The following is a 20,227-nucleotide window of genomic DNA, read 5'->3' on the forward strand; positions in this document are numbered from 1 at the left end:
CGCAACGGGAGGGGCCGCGATAGTGAAAGGCCCGCGCACCGCGATGAAGAGCGGTCCCCGCACCGCGATGAAGAGTGGCCCCCGCTTGCCGCAACTAGAGAAAGCCCTCGCACGAACCGAAGACCGAACACAGCCAAAAATAAATAAATAAATAAATAAATAAATAAAGTAGCTATAAAAAAAGGTAAACGGACACCTACACACACACACACCTGATGCTCTATATTCCAGTGTATACTCAGCCTCAGTTTAGGACAAGTGTGTAAAAACAGAATCCAAACACACTGAGAAATAATTAGTTATTTACTGAGTCCTTGGACACTATTTTAGGTACCTCACATGCATTATAGAGGTTACTCCTCCCAATAACTCTATGTGGTAGGCATCATTATTTTACGTTATTTTTATCACGATTTTACACCTTAAGAAACATTCAAAATCAAACAGCTGGTAATTTCTTAAGTTCGTAAAAGGGCAAGTTGGGAATTGAAGCGCGATGTGTCTGATTCCAAAGAGACACATTTTTTGATTCAACGAAAAGGCACTGCCTCTAACAGAAAAAAATAAAGACAGTAGCATAAACTTTCACTTTTTCCTGTGTGTTGTTATTCTCAGTGACTAAATACAAGAACAAGAACAAGAACATTGGAGTCAGTCTGGCTGGATTCAAAACCAGCTCAACGACTTACGCCATGTGTGTCTTCGATCCTCAGTTATCTAATATGTAAAGTGAGGAGGATAACAGTACCTATCTCACAAGATTGTCGTGAAGATTCAACAAATGTGTACATGTAAAAGGCCTGAAACACTATCACCGTACAGCGCGGAAACATACTAGTTCTGTTGGAGAGGAAAGTGGTAAATGATGGTAAGGATTCCCAAGGAACATCTTTATATCTGGGCAAAAAAACTAGATCACTCACCAACAAAACAGTAGCCTGGAGGAGGGAGGGAGCGTGAGGAGAAAGGAGCGGAGGGGCCCAGTCGCCCTGACTCCACGAGAAGTCCTGGCTGTGGGACCCCGCGGAAGGAGGCGGCACGGCCGGAGGCCGCTCGCGGGGTGCTCAGCGTGAGGAAGACGCCTTCGAGGGGCTGGCGAAAACCAGAGCCCTTCGCCGGGGGACCCCGGGGAGAATGAAGGCCGCACCCTCTGTGTGAGGGGCGCGGTCCGGGCACCCGAGGGCGGAAGCCCATCCGGGGTCACCAGGGGCCCACCCGGCGTCGGGAGGCGCCCAGTACCCTGAGGGGCCATCCCCGGTTTTCCAAGGGGCCTACCCCGCCGTCCCAAAGGACCGTCCCTTCAGGAGGCGCCCACCTCGGCGTCCGGAGAGACCCGCCTCACCGTCGAGAGGGCCCTAACCCCAAGTCAGAGGCGCCCATCCGGGAGAGGAGCGGGCCGCGGCCCCCCTGAGGGAGAGAAGGAGGCGGGAAGCAGGCGGGCGGGAGGTGTACCGAAGCGGCAAGTACTCACCGACCGGTCCCCGCCGCTTCGCTGAGCCCCTCCTCTCGGGTGCCGCGGGTCACGAGCGTCCGCAGCACGTTAGGAACTAGCTGCGGGCGAGCGCCCGCGAGGTTGAGGTACCGCGGGGAGACGAGCTCTCGGGGCAGGCGCATGCGCGGGCGTCCGGGGACGGAACCAACCCGCACTGCGGGGGGAGACTGCCGCCAGGACATACCAACCGTGTGAGGTGGGGGGCGCCATCAGCGCGAGGTGGATTCTATCTCCAAGGGCAGACTGGGCACCTCCCGGTGGTCTCGCAGTTTGTTCGTTTGCTTTATCATTTGCTAGTGCTTTGAGAGAAACCAAAGAGTAGTAACAGGGTCCCCGAAACCCTACAGTGAAACCTTCAAAGGCTTCTCTGCCACATCAAGCCTCCTCTGGCCCTGTCTTTGCATGTATCTAAAGTTAGACGGAGGACTTCCCTGGTGGCGCAGTGGTTAAGAATCCGCCTGCCAACGCAGGGCACACGGGTTCAAGCCCTGGTCCGGGAAGATCCCACATGTCGCAGAGCAACTAAGCCCATGTGCCACAACTACTGAGCCTGTGTGCCACAACTACTGAAGGCTGTGGGCGCCTAGAGCCACTGCAACCCAATGAAGAGTGGTCCCGGCTCGCCGCAGCTAGAGAAAGCCTGTGCACAGCAAAGAAGACCCAATGCTGCCAAAACTAAATAAATAAATTTATATAAATAAATAAAGTTAGACTGAAATTATCTGATAAGACCACTTGAAAACTATCTCCGGATGGTAAATGTTAAAGTCTGACCATTTCAGGGGAAGAAGGAAATCTGGGAAACGGAAACTCTTAGAGATGCCAGGTGGAAGCATAAAATTAGAATAGCCACTTTTGGTGAAATTTAAAATGTGCACTTTATGACCCAGCAATTTCATGTATACAGGTGTGCAGAAGAAATGTTCATGTTCAAGCCCACTTCCCTGTGAAAAATGAAAACAAAGGAAATGTACAATAAGACATGAATGAATAAAATGTGGTATGTTCCTACAATAAAATATTACAACAAATAAAACTAATAAATGAGTCCTATACGTATCAACATTTGACAGCTCGTAAGAGTTGTTGAAATAGCAACGTGCCAACGAATATGTTACCGAAAATTCCGTCCTTGTCCCCTCACCAAATGAGAATAATGAGGACAAGGTTTTGAGGATAAAGGAAAGAGAAATGTATTGATTTGCCAGCAAATGAGGAGGGTAGCAGACTAGCACCTTGAAAACTATGACCTGCCTTCTGGGGAGAAAGCTGGTGTATTTAAAGCAAAGTCTTGGGGCTGGGGTTAAGATCAGAGGAACAAGCAAAAACAGCAAGAATGCCCGCCCTTGTTAATCAGTAACAAAGAACGCACAGTAACAAAGAATTTAAGTTTTAGTTCCCAGCAAAGGAGGGAGAGAATGGGAAAAACAGTTTTAGAAATCATTCGTTAGTTTTAGCCTTGTGGCTCTGTTACGTGTACATGTGAAATGATTTATGTAAATTTTAAAATACATAGAATGACAGTACATACTGATTATGGAAAATATATGTGTGTAAAGTATAGAAAATGAACTAGATGAATATATGAATACACGCTGTGATAATATGACGGCAGGAGAGTGGGGAGGGGTGGAAGCCAGGATAAATGGAAAGGAGGAATAAAGAGCACTTCTGACAGGTCTGTCATGATTTCTTTAAAAAAAAGAAGAAAACTAAACAAAATGTTAACAGTTGGGTAACTGAACTATAGGTACATTATTCTTAGTACTTTTTTTGTAACATTTTATTCTGGAATGCCCTTTTCCTATTCCCTCAACTCATCTACCTCCAATTGATCCGCCAAAATCCAGCTCAGTCAATTCTTCCTCTGCTTCCTCTAACCCCAGTTTGAGGCAGGAGACACATGGGCCCCCAGGGCAAACGGTTTGAGTTCATTCCTTGTGGACCGATACTCCAAGACGGAAATAACAGAAAAATTGAGAGAGGAGGCTAGGCCCTCCTGGGATAGACGATAAGAGACCACATACTCCTCATTCTTTTTTTTTTTTTAATAAATTTATTTAGTTAGTTTTGGCTGCATTGGGTCTTGTTGCTGCGCGCAGGCTTTCTCTAGTTGCGGCGAGCGGGGGCTACTCTTCGTTGCGGTGCGTGGGCTTCTCGTTGCAGTGGCTTCTCTTGTTGCGGAGCACAGGCTCTAGGCATGTGGGCTCCAGTAGTTGTGGCACACAGGCTCAGTAGTTGTGGCACACGGGCTTAGTTGCTCCACGGCATGTGGGATCTTCCTGGAACAGGGATCAAACCCATGTCCCCTGCATTGGCAGGTGGACTCCAAACCACTGTGCCACCAGGGAAGTCCCTATATTCCTCATTCTTGAAGTCAGGAGACCTCCCCAACTATACGTGCACAGAAAGGCTCCTTGGAGGTCAAAAGGGGAGTGATGCTAAGTGATGGCAACTAATGCTCACTACCCATAGGCCTCTTCAGTAGAATCCATCTTGGCTAAGAGATGTGCATGCACACATGGGAAAATCCTGAGATACACCAAATACGGACCCTAAACCAGGCAAATCAAAATGATTGGTCAAAGGAAACATGGAAGAAATGCCCCATAAATGTGATTCAAGCTGCCATGAGGGTGCGACTCTCTCTCTGAGCCCGTCCATGTGTCTATCCACACATACTGTACTCTTTTTTTCTCTTAATAAATACTTTACTTGTTTCACTACTTTCCGTCTTTGTGGGAATTCTTTTTCTGCAAAGCCGTACGGCCAGGGCTTTGTCACTGACCACCAGTCTAGTGGCTAGAATCCGCTGCTCTCACTGCCGGGACCCGACCTCAATCACTGGCCAGGAACTGAAATCCTGCTTCAAGCCACTGCAGGCCAAGGCCACACGTGATCATATATGGTGCCGAAACCCAGGAATTCGGGAAGTCAAGGTAAACCGCGGGCTTCACCCAGCTATGGCTTGAGGCCCCTGACTCACTCTTGCTCTGTCCGCTCACAGCCTCGTGGCTCCCCGCAACAACATAGGGGGTGGCAGGGGAATTTCCCAGGCCATGCAGATTCAAATAACGCTTGGGTGACAGGTGACACTGTCCTTTGGGACATGGTGGAAACGTGATTTCCGACCGTGCAGGAGGCGCAGGGGTCTCTGTCTCTCTTGTTCTCCCTTTCTCTGTCCCGTAAGGAACCCTCCACTACGCCTTTCCTTCCCACCTTACTCGCACAACAAGATCTCTTTCTCACTTCGTATCTCCGCGCCCTTTTAGAGAAGGATTTCCTGGATATTATTCCTAAACTGCATCCCCGCCCCTGCCAAACCCAGTGCTGCCTGTGTCAAACAAAATTGTCAGACAATTCCCAATTCTATCTTAGCTGCCAGACAGATAGGGCAAAGGATTTTGGATTCTTCTGTTGTCTAGTCTCTCACCTCACTCAATGCCCAGAGATTTACTATGAGAATTTCTATACCTCCCGGCCCTCGAGCCTTGAAACCCATGCCATCTTCCACAGCGCCCAACTCCAATTTTTCCAAGGGTTTGTCTTTGCATCTATCAGCCCCATCACTCCAGGCCTTGACAGCCTACACATTGCTACAGACAGCCTATCGGGCTGGCCGCTACCCAGAAGCCCGAATTACAAACTTTGTAGATGCTCAGTCGCGAGGAATACAGCCCAGCGTTGGAAGACTTATCATAGGACATAAGCTCTGTAGACAAGGGATCCCTCTTAAGGAAAGCCCTGGCAACCGGTCTGCACTGATTCAAAAGCCCTTCTCTGGCCGTGCTGGGGGAGATGCCTTGCACAAGGTACAAAGGAAGGTCAGAGACGTCTGGTCAAAAATTGATGGGAGAGTAGAGGTCGCTTGAAACCCCATCAGGTTCGAAGGGAATTTGGGGGACACCCTGAACCCCTTCAGGTTAAAGCCTCCTGGTAAATGTTTCCGGGACACCGGACTCCATTCTAGGAGTACTCTCATGTTCTCGGTTGCAGGTTACTCAGCATGGGAGGATCCCCCTCCAAGCCAGAAGAGACACCTCTGGAGTGTATCCTTAAGAATTGGAAATTTGGGGACTTCCCTGGTGGCACAGTGGCCAATGCAGGGGACACGGGTTCGAGCCCTGGTCCAGGTGGATCCCACATGCTGCGGAGCAACTAAGCCCATGCTCTACAACTACTGAGCCTGTGCTCTAGAGCCCGTGAGCCACAACTACTGAGCCCACGTGCCACAACTACTGAAACCCACACACCTAGAGCCAGTGCTCCACAACAAGAGAGGTCATCCCAATGAGAAGCCCATGCACCGCAACGAAGAGTAGCCCCCGCTCGCCGCAGCTAGAGAAAGCTCACGTGCAGCAGCAAAGACTCAACACAGCCAAATAAATAAATATATAAAATAAAGAAATTTAAAAAAAAAAAGTATACCAACATAGATTCCTCCACTTCTGAATGTCAGTCCCTTCTGGGACAACACTTCATCAGCCAGTCCACACCTAACATTAGACAGAAACTCCAGAAGTTACAATTTGGCCCACAAGCCCCCATGCCCCAACTCCTAGATGTGGCCTTTGGGGTACTTAATAACTGAGATCAAGCTGGGGAAGAAGAGAGAACCCAACATGAGAAAAGACAGGTCAAGGCTCATGCAAAACTGATAGCTGTTGCTGTCAGCCATGGCTTGCGACCTCAGGATAACCCAAGGGGGCCAAGAAAAGTCGAACTATCGGTCTGGGGGTAAGACCAACAAGGGGGAGTGCTACAAATGCAAGTCAACTGGCCACTGGGCCTGAGGTTGCCAGAAAGAGCCCCCCGGGCCGTGCCCAGTGTGTAAACAAACAGGTCATTGGAAGAGGGACTGCCCTCAGTCCCGAAGAGGAAGGCCCACTCCCGAGATTGCCATGCTGGACGACTGAGGCAGCCCGGGGATTCTGGCACCTACCCCCAACAAGATATCTATCTCTGTCAAGGAGCCCCGGGTAGTCCTTGATGTGGCAGGTAAGAAAATCAATTTTTTAATTGATATGGGAGCCACTTACTCTGTCTTAATTTCTCACACTGGACCTCCTTCCTCCAAAAGCTGTACCGTGACTGGTGTCGACGGAAAGTCTCACACCCATTACTTTACTGGGCCTCTCACTTGCCAATTTGAGCAGCTGTTAATTTCACATGCCTTTTAGTTGTACCTGCGTGTCCAACCCCACTACTGGGGAGAGACTTTCTGAGCTCCCGTGGGGCCATACTCCGATTAGGAGGCCCCGAGCCGCCCCTTATCTTAACTCTGACTAAGACGGACCAGCCAGAAGAGCAAGGTCCTATTCCCAGCCATATTCTACAGGCAGTGGACCCCTCAGCATGGGACAAAGGAATCCCTGGAAGGGCCATAATGCCCAACCTGTAAGAATTAGCCTTAGGCCAGAAATTGCCTATCCTAACAAAAGACAATCTACCATAAAGCTGGAAGCGAATAAGGGTTTACAACCCCTCATAGATAAATTCTTAAGGCATGGTCTCTTGGTGTCCTGCCAGTCTCCATGCAGTGCTCCTGTTCTGCCAGTTGTTAAGCCAAATGGGGAATATAGGATGTAGAAGACCTTAGAGCAGTAAACGACACAGTGGTCCCTATACATCCCCTCATGGCCATCCTTATAACCTATTAACCCAAATCCCTGAGGACGCCAAACGGTTTACTGTACTGGATCTCAAGGTTGCCTTCCTTGTTTTGCATGCCCACACAGCTATATGGAAAGAGAGAGGACTTCTAAATGCAAGAAACTCCCCTATAAAATATGGGGCTGAGATTTTACATCTCATGGAAGCAGTTCAAAAAACCGCAAAAGGTAGCAGTCATTCACTGCCGTGGGCACCAAAAGGGAACTCCTCAAATTTCCCAAGGCAACAACAGGGCAGATAGGGAAGCAAAGAAAGCAGCCCTGATGCCCATAACAGAAATGGCATTAATCCCATCCCTTACCCCTTCCAACGTTATACCCAGGTACTCAACTTCCGAAGAGAACTGGGCACGAGACAGAGGGGGAACTAAGGGAACAGATGGCTGGTGGCACATAGATCAGAAATTGCTCATATCTCTCTCTGACCAATGGACAATTATTAAAGGGCTATATGATTCTCTCCATCTGGGGAAAGATGCAATGTCTACAATTTTTTTTTTAATAAATTTATTTATTTATTTATTTTGGGCTGCGTTGGGTCTTCATTGCTGCGCACAGGCTTTCTTTAGTTGCGGTGAGTGGGGACTACTCTTTGTTGCGGTGCACAGGCTTCTCATTGTGGTTGCTTCTCTTGTTGTGGAGCACGGGCTCTAGGCGCACAGGCTTCAGTAACTGTGGCTCGCGGGGTCTAGACTGCAGGCTCAGTAGTTGTGGCATACGGGCTTAGTTGCTCCGCGGCATGTGGGATCTTCCCGGACCAGGGCATGAACCCGTGTCCCCTGCATTGGCCGGCAGATTCTTAACCACTGCACCACCAGGGAAGTCCGCGATGTCTACAATTGTTTTCCGACTTTTTACAGGAAAAGGGCTCCTGGAGACAGTTAAAAGAGTTACTCAAGCCTATGCTGTTTGTGGCACTCATAATCCAGGAAGCAACCTCAAGCCTCCCCCTCTCGTTAGCCCAGTCCAGCAACGTGGGACTTACCCAGGAGAGGACTGGCAAATAGAGTTCACTCAGATGCCCTCTTTCCAGGGCTTCAAATACTTACTAGTCTTTATAGATACTTTTACTGCATGGATAGAGGCCTTCCCTATCAGAACAGAGAAGGCAACTGAAGTAGCTGAGGCACTCCTAAAGGAAATTATTCCTAGATTTGGGTTGCTCCGTCATCTTCAGAGTGACAATGGACCTTCGTTTGTAGCAAAGGTCACACAACAGCTTTCACAAGCTTCAGGAATTAAATACTACCTCCATTCATCTGGGGGACCTCAGTCCTCAGGAAAAGTAGAACAGGCTAATCATACTCTAAAGAAAACCTTAGGCAAACTCAGTCAGGAAACGTCAGAGTCGTGGTATTGCCTGTTGCCAATAGCCCTCTTAAGGGTCAGAGCAGCCCCTAAAGCAACCACTAAGTTAAACCCTTTCGAAATGACATATGGAAGGCCATTCCTTACTCTGGACATGCTAACTGACCCAGAAACCCAGGCTCATCTTAGATACATTATAAACCTAGGCCAGGTCCAGAGGCTATACAAGAGCATGGCAACAGAGTACAGCCCTCCCCAGATGACAGTCCCAATCGCCATGTTGTAAACCCTGGAGACTGGGTACTTTTAAAGACCTGGAAAAATGAGTCCCCTGGTGACCAGCTACTCCCGAAATGGAAGGGTCCTTACCAAGGCCTGCTGAGCACTCCTACGGCAGTTAAACTCCAGGGGGTCACCAGCTGGGTTCATCTGTCCAGGATTAAACCTGTCTCCACCGATAATATTACAGGAACCTGAAGACCCACATTCCAGCTATCCCTGTGGATCCACCCCTTCCTCAGAGTCTCCACAGGATCCAGAGGACCCAGGACAGCCTGAAAGTTCCAGGTGGATGAGTGAGCCACTCCAAGACCTGAAGCTCTTATTCAAAAAGGACAGAAATATGGGAACATACTGTATATGTATAACTGATTCACTTTGTTATAAAGCAGAAGCTAACACACCATTGTAAGGCAATTATACTTCAATAAAGATGTTTAAAAAAAAAAAAAAAGGACAGAAAGATTTCTTAGACCCTAGGCTAAGTACCCATAGCCACTATCTTCCTTTTCCCTTCCAGCACTCCAATCCACTTACAGAATAATTGATATGCTCTGGTAGATTTTGATAACTATTGTCTTCTTTGCTCTCACCCTTGCTTTCAGAATTCACTGAACTTCTCTGCCCATGCTGGGTGATTTAAATATGACCCTGACTGATATGTCTATGAAGCTACTAATTGTCTTAGCTTTTCTATGCCTACTTCCCTTATCCACAGGATGGACAGACAACTCCCTGGCTCGCATTGCACAAACTCTTGCTTCCTCCACTCAGTTGACAGAGTGCTGGATTTATTTACCCCAAGCTAAGTCCATCATGGACGATAGCAACCCCTTTGTCCATCCCATAAGGAATTTTAGCCAAGTTCCTGATGGAAAATGGCCTTCTACCAGAGACCCAAGGCTCAGCAGCACGGTAATGTACAGAGTCAGAATTGTTCATTTTCCTACTGAAGAAAATCCTAATGTCTCTTGCCTAACCCTCTCCTTAGCAACAGAAGGAGAGTGTGAACTCAAACTGGGAGGATGAAGAATTGGCATTAAAGCACCCCAGCACTTTGTAATGGTCCCTCCTAAGCCAGAATTCCAGCTACCTATTTGTGCTCAAACCCTAACTCACTACCTGAAGGAAGAAGGATCCACACCGGAGAAGCAGATAGCAGGACAGACATGGATGGAAGAGTTGGGTTTATAGCTGGAGAACATTTCCATAACAATAGAATTGGATGGCTAGGTTTTAAAATCTTGGGTGAGGGGCTTCCCTGGTGGCACAGTGGTTAAGAATCTGCCTGCCAATGCAGGGGACACAGGTTCAAGCCCTGGTCTGGGAAGATCCCACATGATGCGAAGCAACTAAGCCCCTGCGCCACAACTACTGAGCCCGCGTGCCACAACTACTGGAGCCCGTGCAGCTAGAGCCCGTGCTCCATGACGAGAAGCCACCACAATGAGATGCCCACACACCGCAACAAAGAGTAGCCCCCCGCTCGCCACAACTAGCGAAAGCCCACACGCAGCAACGAAGACCCAACGCAGCCAAAAATAAATAAATTAAATTTTTTTTAATTAAAAAAAAAAATACATGCACGCCAGTGTTCACTGCAGCACTATTTACAATAGCCGGGACATGGAAGCAACCTAAATGTCCATCAACAGAGGAATAGATAAAGAAGATGTGGTACATATATACAATGGAATATTACTCAGCCATAAAAAAAGAACAAAATAATGCCATTTGCAGCAACATGGATCGACCTAGAGATTGTCATACTGAGGGAAGTAAGTCAGACAGAGAAAGACAAATATCATATGCTATCACTTAGATGTGGAATCTAAAAAAAGGGTACAAACGAACTTATTTACAAAATAGAAATAGGGTTACAGATGTAACAAACTTATGGTCGCCAGGGGTAATGGGGGGGAGGGATAAATTGGGAGACTGGGATTGATATATACACACTACTACATATAAAATAGATAACTAATAAGGACCTACTGTATAGCACAGGGAACTCTACTCAATACTCTGTAATGGACTCTACAGGAAAGAATCTAAAAAAGAGTGGATATATGTATATGTACAATTGATTCACTTTGCTGTACACCTGAAACTAACACAACATTGTAAATCAACTATACTCCAATAAAAATTTCAAAAAATAAATAAATAAAAACAAAAATAAAAAACTATTTCCTACTATGTAGAAGTAAGGCTCCTCAGAAAAAAGGCTGACTCCAGGAAAAGTACAAGATGAACCTGGATCATCATTTTTTTTTTTTGGCTGCATTGGGCCTTCATTGCTGCACAAGGTCTTTTTCTAGCTGCAGTGAATGGGGGCTACTCTTCATTGCGGTGCACGGGCTTCTCATTGCAGTGGCTTCTCTTGTTGCGGAGCATGGGCTCTAGGCACGCAGGCTTCAGTAGATGTGGCTCACAGGCTCTAGAGCACAGGCTCAGTAGTTGTAGCACACAGGCTTAGTTGCTCTGTGGCATGTGGGATATTCCCGGACCAGGGCTCGAATCCATGAACCCTGCATTGGCAGGCGGATTCTTAAGCACTGCGCCACCAGGGAAGTCCCCCTAGATCATCTTATTGTGCAAGAAAGTAAAGAAGTATTCAAAGAAGGATGAGGACATGTCAAACATACATAGAAGCCAAATTTAAGGGTCAAATATGGGACAACATAAACATCAAAATAAATAATGATAGCCATGGATTATAACTCATTGAATAAAATAATAATTCTTGAGTCTATATTTATAAATAAATAAATAAATAAGAAGGAACAGCTCTTCCATTAAGTAGAATGGTAACTATTTTTTTTTTAATATTTACTTATTTATTTATTTGGCTGCGCCAGGTCTTCATTGCGGCCTGGGATCTTTAGTTGTGGCATGCAGGATCTTTAGTTGTGGCATGGGAACTCTTAGTTGCGGCATGTGGGATCTAGTTCCTTGACCAGAGATTGAACCCAGGCCCCCTGCATTAGGAGTGCAGAGTCTTAGCCACTGGACCACCAGGGAAGACCCAGAATGGTAACTATTAAATGTAGAAGGAATGATGAAATTAGAAAAGCACCATTTGGCAACCATCAGAGTAATAATTAGGCAAGTGCCATCAATAAATGCTAGAACTAGTGGCTGCAAGGTTGACTAACAGGATATTTATATACTCTCAAAGAATTTCCTCACAAGATATTTATTAATTACAAAGGGAAAACTAACTTTACAATGGAGAAAACTGATGGGCAGCACCTTAACTGAGTGATCAGAGATACTATCACTAGTAGTCAGACACATCAACATCATGTAAACCTGATATGATGCCTATGGTAACACTGCCAAAAATGCATAAACTTGAAACTAATCATGGAGAAACAGAGATAAACCGAAACCGAGGGACATTCTACAAAATAACTGGTCTGTACTCTTCAAATATATCAATGGCATGAAAGACAAAAGCTGAGGTATTCTTCCAGACTAAAGGAAACTAAAGAGACATGACAACTGAATAGAACTTATGATCTGGAATTTTCTTTTGCTATAAAAGAAATTATTGAGCCAATTAGTGACATCTTAATAAGGTTTATAGATTAGATAATACTGTTGTGTCAATGTAATTTTTAATGAGAACTGTACTGTGATTATGTACGAAAATGTCCTTGTTTTTACACTGATGTAGAGTAAACTGGCATCATTTCTGCAACTTGATCTCAAATGGTTCTAAAGCAAATGTAGAGAAAAGGATAGAAGTAAAATAATAAACTGCTAACATCTGGGAAATCTGGATGAAGAGTATATAGAAATTTTTTGTACTATTCAATCAACTTTTCTATAACTCTGAAGTTAAAAGAATGGGAGTAGGACTTCCCTGGTGGCACCAGTGGTTAAGAATCCATCAGCCAATGCAGGGGACAAGGGTTTGATCTCTGGTCCGGGAAGATCCCACATGCCATGGCACAACTAAGCCCATGCACCACAACTACTGAGCTTGCAACTACTAGAGCCCACAAGCCACAACTACTGAGCCCGCGTGCCACAACTACTGAAGCCCGTGCATTCTAGGGTCCGAGTGCTGCAACTACCGAGCCTGCGTGCTGCAACTACTGAAGCCCGCACACCTAGAGCCCATGCTCCGCAACGAGAAGCCACCACAATAAGAAGCCCACGCACTGCAACGAAGAGTAGTCCCAGCTCGCCGCAGCTAGAGAAAGCCTGTGCACATCAACGAAGACCCAATGCAGCCAAAAAAAAAAAGAATGGGAGTATACTAAATAATTATTCTGATTAAAAGACTTCATTTGCCACCTATAATAACCAAGTTCAAAATTTTGCCTTTATCTAGACTACCTCATTATTCTAATTAATTGATTTTATAAATAACTGTTATAATTTTAAACTTATAAAATAACTGTTATTAATAAGTTACCACTTTTATCCCTTTCAAACATTAGAAATCTATATAGGTTCATGTTTGAAAAAGAGTTCTACTACTGATCTACTCAACTTTTCCAATTTACTGTTTGAGAAACTGAATCACAAGGAGGAAAGGTGACTAGTGACTTGCCAAAGTCACACAGTTATAAACAATGTTGGGACTGTCAAACACACAGAGTTAACCATAAGAAAAATGTTAACAATAAAGAAGCACTAGGAAAAAAATTACAGCATCACTAATAATTAAACAAATACAAAATAAAAGTCCCACAGCACATTTGCTAAATTAGCAAAAACAAATAAAACAGACAAAACTCAATGCTAACAGAACTGTGAGAAAAAAGTATATTTCTGCACTGAGAATGCACTATAAACAAGTATAATCTTTCCAGAGAGAAATTTGGCAATAACTGTCAAGAGTCATAAAAATGATCATACTCTCAACCACATTGGGAAATGCATCTCAAGGAGATGATTCAAAAGAGAGAAGAACAGATTTGAACAAAGATGATTATAGCCAAACAGTATGTTACAGCTAAAAACTAGAAACAATACAAATGCTCACCCATGGGAGAAAGGCTAACTTGAAATGGGCCATGGTAGAGCAATACAGTAACAGATTATTACATTACCACCAGAAATAGCAACAATAGGACCTTGTAGAAATGAGGCAAATACCCTGTCAAGTAAGGTTAGGCTAAACATAATGGAATCCCAAGAAACCCATACACAGTGCTGACAGTTATTAGAAAATTTGTATGTAGGTATCAAAGGAACATCTACTTATAACTAGTAGATGATTTGAAGTTGAAATCTTTTGTGGGGGAATCTTTTTAAAAAAAATATGACTTTTATTATATAATGAAACCCATGTAAAGGAGAATTGGGAGGGGTGACCATGGCCAGAAGCCAATGACTACAACCCCTCAATTCTGACAGAACATTGTGTCATGTTTCCACTTTCTTTTTTAAAACAACTTCATTGAGATGTAATTAACAACTTCATAAAATTCACCTATTTAGAGGATCAACTCATAGCAAGACAGTGTGAAGAGCTCCACTGACCTGCACCCCCAGCAAAACTGGTGAAAATTATTTTAAAAGCAACCATTTCAAGCCTCTGGAAAGAATCCAAAGGGCAAAGAATAAAGAAAGAAATACCTACTCCAAAAAATTCTACAAAAATAAGGTAAGGGCTTCCCTGGTGGCGCAGTGGTTGAGAATCTGCCTGCCAATGCAAAGGACACGGGTTCGAGCCCTGGTCTGGGAAGATCCCACATGCCACAGAGCGACTGGGCCCGTGAGTCACGATTACTGAGCCTGCGCGTCTGGAGCCTGTGCTCCGCAACAAGAGAGGCCGCGACAGTGAGAGGCCCGCGCACCGCGATGAAGAGTGGCCCCCACTTGCCACAACTAGAGAAAGCCCTCGCACAGAAACAAAGACCCAACGCAGCCAAAAATAAATAAATAAATAAAATTTAAAAAAAAAAAAAAAAAATTTTAAAAATAAGGTAAGAAAGGGGGCCTCCCTGGCGGTCCAGTGGTTAAGACTCCGCACTTCCACTGCAGGGGGCACAGGTTCTATTCCCTAGTTAGAGAACTAAGATCCCTGAATGCTGCGTGGTGTGGGAAAAAAAAAAAAATTAGGTAAGAAAAGTGAGAGTCTATGGTATTAGAACCATGACCACTCCCTCTCCCCACCCTCCCAGCTCAGTGAGGTACAGATTCCCCTCCAGACTGCTACAGCCAAGAACACAGCTCCCAGTTGAAGGGCTGTCTTACAGTGAGAAACAGGACATCCGTGTTTCTCGTTCTGCCCCTGTTGCCGAGGCTAAGTCCCAGGCAAACAGAGTTGAGAAGTTGAGGCTCCCTTCTTCCACCCAGCTCCTGCTCATGGAATTGAGGCTCTAACTTTGGGTACATCACACTGAGAATACTAAGGCCCTGGATCACCCACACCACAGTGATCAGACATGTAACTCCACATCAGTATAGGTAAGCCAAGAGGTCCTCAGGCTGCTGTTCTCCCTCAACACCAAGTCCTCAGATCCTAAAGTGGGGGTTCACTCAGAGAGAAGCTTGCCATTGTTTCTATCTTCAGTTTCTATCTACAATAAGGTGTAGATAGGTGATAGATGGATGGCTAGATAGATAGATAGATAATAGATAGATAGATAGATAGATAGATAGATAGATAGATAGATAGATAGATGATAGATAGATTCATTTATTTTAAGGAATTGGCTCACACAATTAAGAAAGCAGACAAGTCCTAAGATCTCAAGGGTGAGTCAGCAAGCTGGAGACCTAGGAGAGCTGACGGCTTAGTTCCAAGTCAAGCCCAAAGGGCTGAGAACCAGGAGAGTCAATGGTGTAGTTCTCATCCAAAGACCAGCAGACTTGAGATCCATGAAGAGCCAATGTTTTGGTTTGAGTTTGAAAGCAGGAGAAAAGCCAATGTCCCTGTTTGATGGCAGTCATATATGAAGAATTCCCTCTTACTCAGGGAGAGTCAGCCTTTTTGTTCTACTCAGGCCTTCAACTGACTGGATGAGGTCAAATCATGTTAGGAAGAGCAATCTGCTTTACTCAGTCTACCAATAATAAATGTTAATCTCAAATAAAAACACCCTCACAGAAACATTCAGAATAATGTATGATGAACATCTGAACATTCCATGGCCCAGTCAAGTTGACACATAAAATTAACCATAATAGTTGCTATAAGAAATAATCTAAAACATCCAGTTTCCAACAAAAAAATTACAAGGCATGCAAAGAAACAGGAGAGTATGATCCACACAACCAATAAAAACTGGCAACAGAAACTGTGAGCACAACCAGATGTCAGATATATATGAAAAAAAAAAACTTTAAAGAAGCCATTATGTACATATTCACAGAACCAAAGAAGATAACGATTAAAGAATAAAAGAAGATATGATGACACTGTCCCATCAAACAGAGAATAGCAATAAAGAGATAGAAATTATAAAACAAGAACCAGCTGGAAATTCTGGAGCTGAAAAGTATAATAACTGAAATTAAAAATTCCCTAGAGGGACACAACAGTAGATATGAATCATGAGAAGAAAGAATAAGCAAATCTGAAGATAGATCAATAGAAACTATTCAAAATGAAAAAGGAGAAAAAAAGAATGAAGAAAAATAAACAGAACCTGAGAGAAATGTGGGACACCATTAAGCACACTAACAAACATATAATTAGAGTACCAGAAGGGGAGGAGGGAGAGAAAAGAAAGGAATAAGTATTTGAAGAAATTAATGGCTGAAAACATCCCAAATTTATTTTAAAATAATAACCTACACAACCAGGAAGCACAACAAACCCAAGTAGGATAAACACAAAAAGATCCACAGACACTTCATAATAGAAATGCTGCAAGTCAAGGAGAAAATTTTTGAAAAAAGCAAGAAAAAATGATGCTTTACATACATGGGAATCCTAATAAGATTAACAGGCAACTTCTCAGCAGAATCAATGGAAGCCAGAAGGCACTGGGATAACATATTCAAAGCACACAAAGAAAACAACCTGTCAACCAGAAATCTTATACCCAGCAAAGCTATCTTCCAACAAAGAAGGTGAAATAAAGACTTGCCCAGATTAAAAATACAAACAAACAAATAAACAAAACAGAGAACTGTTGCTAGCAGACCCACCTTACAGGAACTATTAAAGGAAGTTGTTCAGGCTGAAGGTAAGTGACTCCAGATGGGAATGCGAGACTACATGAAAAAAGAATTGGTAAAGGCAATTATGTAATTATTTGACAGTGTACAGGCATACCTCATTTTATTGCTCTTTGCTTTACTGCACTTCACAGATACTGCATTTTTTACAGATTGAAGGTTTGTGGCAACCCTGTGTTGAGAAAGTTTATTGGTGCCATTTTTCCAATAGCATTTGCTCACTTTGTGTTTCTGTATCACATTTGGTAATTTTCATAATATTTTAAACTTTTTCATTATTATTATGTTTGTTATAGTGATCTGTGATCAGTGATCTTTGATGTTGCTATTGTAATTGTTTTGGAGTGCCACAAACCACACCCATATAAGACGGTGAACTCAATCAATAAATGCTGGGTATGCTCTGACTGCTCCACCTACCAGCGATTTCCCTGTCTCTCTCCCTCTCTTCCAGCCTCCCTATTCCCTGAGAGACAACAATATTGAAATAGGCCATTTAATAACCCTACAATGGCCTCTAAGTGTTTAAGTGAAAAGAAGAGTCAATTGATGCAGCAAACTTCATTGCTGTCTTATTTTAAGAAATTACCACAGGCACCACTACCTTCAGCAACCACCACCCTGATCAGTTAGCAGCCATCAACATGGAGGCAACACCCTCCACCAGCAAAAACACTATGGCATGCGAAGGTTCAAATGATAATTAGCATTTTTTAGCAACAGTGTTTTTTTTTATTTATTTATTTTTATTTATGGCTGTGTTGGGTCTTCGTTTCTGTGCTAGGGCTTTCTCTAGTTGTGGCAAGTGGGGGCCACTCTTCATCGCGGTGTGCGGGCCTCTCATTATCGCGGCCTCTCTTGTTGCGGAGCACAGGCTCCAGACGCACAGGCTCAGTAATTGTGGTTCACGGGCCTAGTTGCTCCGTGGCATGTGGGATCTTCCCAGACCAGGGTTCGAACCCGTGTCCCCTGCATTGGCAGGCAGATTCTCAACCACTGCGCCACCAGGGAAGCCCTAGCAACAGTGTTTTTTAATTAAGGTACATACATTGTTTTTTTAGACATATGCTATTGCACACTTAACAGACTACAGTATAGTGTAAACATAACTTCTATATGCACTGGGAAACCAAAAAATTTGTATGACTTGTATTACTGCAATATTTGCTTTTATTGCAGTAGTCTGGAACCAAAGCTGAGATATTGCCAAGATATGCATGTAAATGTCTTTTTCCTCCTTTCTTTTTCTTAACTGATATAAAAATATTGTATAGTATAATATGATATAATGTACTGTTGGTACTATAACATATAGAAATGTAATATACATGTTATATATTTGCTAATAAGAGCACAAAAAAATGGGTGGGAGGAAAGCTGTATTGAGATAAGGAAGTGACTATATACGGTAAAGTAACAATGTATTGTTGGGTTTACAACATTGATTGTGTAATATGTATAACAATAACACCACAAAAAGGAGAAAAGGGGAATAGAGCTATACAGGAATAACGCTTCTAGATAATAACGCTTATTATCACTAGAATAAGCTAGTATCAGAATGTGAAGCTGATTCCGATAAGATGTATATGGCAATCCCTAGAGCAATTATTGAAAAAAAAATTTTTAATATAGTGGCAAATCAGTAAAGAAATTAAAATGCTACATTAGAAAATACTTAAAAACAAAAAAAACAATAAAAGAAGAATAAAGGAACAAAAAATACATGACAATCAATAATATTATATATGAATGGGCTAAAAAAATCCAATCAAAAGTCAGAGATTGTCAGACTGGATAAAAAAGCATGATTCAACTATATGCTGACTCTAGGAGACACACTTTATATTCAAACATAAAAAAAACTGAAAGTAAAGGATGTAAAAAGACATATCATATAAACAGCAACTACAAGAAAGCTGGAATGGCTATAATAATATCATACAAAATAGACTTTAAAACAAAAAGAGGTTACTAGAGACACAGAGGGATATTTAATCATGATAAAAATATCAATACATCAGAAGATAACAGTTACAAACATAAATGCATCTAATAACAGACCACTAAAATACATAAAGCAAAAAAACTGACAGAAATGAAAGGAGAAATACACAACTAAACAATCAAATTTGGAGAATCCAATACCCCACTTTCAACAACAGATAAAACAACACTCATATGATGACGTAAAATAAGACTTGAACAACACTATAAGGCAACTAGACCTTACAAACAACTATAAAACACTCCACCCAACAACAACAGAATACACGCCCTTCTCAAGGGAACAAGGGACAGTCACCAGAATAGATCTTATACTAGGCCGTTAAAAATAAACCTCAATAAATTTAAAAGGTTAGAAATAATTCAAAATATGTTCTCCACTACAATGGAAAGAAATTAGAAATCAACTGCAGGAAAAACTTTGGGAAATTCACAAATACATAGAAATTAAGCAATGCACTCCCAAACAATAATGGGTCAAAGAAGAAATCAAAAGGGGAATCAGGAAATAATTTGAGATGAATGAAAATCAAGACACAAAATACCAAAACTTATGAAATGCAACTAAAGCAGTACTTAGAGGGAAACTTACAGCTCTAATGGTGCTATTAAGAAAGGAGAGAGATCACAAATCAATAATCTAAACTTCCACCTCAACACACTGGAAGAAGATGAGTACAGTAAACCTAGAGCAAGCAGAAAGAAGAAAATAATAAAGAATACAGCAGAAATTAATAAAATAGAGGATATAAAAACAACAGAGAAAAGCAGTAAAAACCAAATGCTTGTTCTCTGAAAAGATCTACACAGTTGACAAACATTTAGCAATACTAATCAAGATTTTAAAAAATTCTTAAATTACCAGAATCATGGGACTTCCCTGGTGGTCCAGTGGTAAAGAATCCGCCTTCCAGTGCTGGGGACTTGGGTTTGATCCCTGGTCAGGGAACTAAGATCCCACATGCCGCGAGGCAACTAAGCCCACATGCCACAACTACTGAGCTCGCCTGCCTCAATGAGAGAGCCTGCGTGCCGCAAACTACAGAGCCCACGTGCTCTGCAGCCCGTGCGCCACAACTAGAGAGAGAAAACCCGCATGCCACAACTAGAGAAGCCCAAGCACTGCAACGAAAAGACTGTGCGCCATAACAAAGACCCCTTGTGCCACAACTAAGACCTGATGCAGCCAAAAAAATAAGGAAAATAAATAAATACAATAAATAAATATAAAAAAAATTACCAGAATCAGAAATAAAAGAAGGACATTACTATTGACCTTACAGAAATAAAAAAAGATCATAAAAGAATTCTGTGGGGC

At 43.3% G+C, this 20,227-nt stretch overlaps 1 protein-coding gene across 1 annotated transcript in view; it reads right to left on the reverse strand.

Moving 5' to 3' along the window:
* The window catches only part of UIMC1 (ubiquitin interaction motif containing 1), a 134,923-nt gene extending 133,328 nt beyond the window's left edge, over positions 1-1,595 (reverse strand). The window contains exon 1 of the mRNA XM_059917782.1: positions 1,472-1,595. The gene's annotated coding sequence lies outside the window, so the exon portion shown is untranslated. The remainder of the gene's footprint in view (positions 1-1,471) is intronic.
* Positions 1,596-20,227: the final 18,632 nt, after the last annotated feature.

The sequence above is a fragment of the Balaenoptera ricei genome, chromosome 3, assembly GCF_028023285.1.
Source record: "Balaenoptera ricei isolate mBalRic1 chromosome 3, mBalRic1.hap2, whole genome shotgun sequence".
Lineage (NCBI taxonomy): Eukaryota > Metazoa > Chordata > Mammalia > Artiodactyla > Balaenopteridae > Balaenoptera > Balaenoptera ricei.